Here is a 1851-nt window from a genome sequence, read left to right on the forward strand (position 1 = left end):
AAGGATAAAATAATGTCTTGATCCACATTTCAAAATCATTCAAAACTAATGTACATGATTATATATATAAATACACGGATATTATGCAGGCGCAAGGAACAAGGATTAACAGAAAGTAAACATTATCCTGGACTATGTAGCTCAACCATCATAAATAGGCACCACGAGCTATATAGGTTCATATCTCCCTACTTAAAGAGCCATAATGCATGTTTGCAACATGAATTAGAGATATTAAGAAATACCAGGAAATATCTCAACCCCACGTCAGTCTAAGATATAAATATATCAATAGTGCAAATTAGGAACATATGTCATCAAAACCAAACCTCAAGTCGAAAAACATAAGTTTCCAGTACAGTAATCTAAGACCCACACCTTCACTTATTTGTTATTAACCAATGAACCAATCGTTAAGGCACACCATGGGTATTGTCATAACGATGAACTTTCAAGCCTGTCTCTATACCCATTAAGCCTAATTTAAAGAAATTTTCACATACCTCATTTATTAAACATTGAACCTACCGTTAAGGCACACCATGGGTATCGGCATACCCTTGCACTTGTAAGCCTGTCTCTATTCTATAAGAATCACATTAACTTGGGGTAATGCCTCGACCCTCTTTGTTCATTAAATCAAATCATAGACAACAAGTCTTTCAAAATTCATTTTCATTATTTAATCATTTATTTAATGCAATAACATAGGTAGGTAAGTCAAACCAAGTGACAATTTTACAATTTAAAGCCATTTACACAAGTGGATTGACGACAAACAATTATTCAAAAGAAATTCCAATCTCAAAATATAAATTTTGGGAAAACCATGGCCCTTTAGTTTATTCACCATTCCCATACACTCCATCAGTCCAAAACCATTATTAAATCATAAACAATGCATAATGAATCAGGGAAAAATAATTTAAGAATCAACCATGTCAAAACCCTCAACCACATTAAAACCCACATTAAAAACCATCCTATCAAACTATTTAAATACATTCTTTTATAAAGTAATAATAGAGGAAGCGCAACATTCCTAAAATACCAAAATTTATAAAGACAAACTAATCCTTGAGTCCTTAGATGACCAACTTCTTAGAAACCCCAAGTATCTTGACCTTGGAAAATTTTGAGAGAAAAGAGTGTTTCTTGATTTTGCTATGAATAAAACATAACCCCTTTGAGTACTTTATGGACGTGTGGTCAAAGTATGGGAAAAGGGGAATTGACCATAATTCCCTTAATAAAAAGACTAAAAATTGACCGCTCAGTCGTAATGAATGACCTTGTGAATTGTAGGGTCGCCTTACAACTCGTAAGGTCCCACTCGTAGTTTGGATAGCCTCTATGATCACCAGCACTAACTTATCTATGAGTCATACCATACAACTCATTCACAGTCACTACAACTCACATCATCCAGTGATGGTCAAAGTAGAAACAACTAGGCATCACACTGTTAGGCTACGAAAGACACCATACGAATTGTTTTAAGTCTTTGCGACTCATATCCCCTAGTCATAGTCATATCAAAAACTTCAGGCTAATATACTGGAAAGGCTATGATTGGGTTTTTAAGACCTGTCAAGACTCTCTATGACTCATATGAAGAGTCGTGGTTTGTGTAGTGAGGATAAAATTTTAAAAATCTTCAAGAACAAAAATTGAGTTTTTATATGTGCTCCGAGCATGTGGGCCTAGTACCTCATCCTTTTGAGCTCTTCTAATATTTTTATCCGTTGACTTTCAAGGGCAAAAGTCCTTTTAGTAGTGGATAGTTTAATGACCCTCTAGGTTATTTTCTTTATTTTCGAGCATTTCCGATAATTTGAGCTTTCCCTCAGA

This window comes from Capsicum annuum, chromosome 6 (genome assembly GCF_002878395.1).
Source record: "Capsicum annuum cultivar UCD-10X-F1 chromosome 6, UCD10Xv1.1, whole genome shotgun sequence".
NCBI lineage: Eukaryota > Viridiplantae > Streptophyta > Magnoliopsida > Solanales > Solanaceae > Capsicum > Capsicum annuum.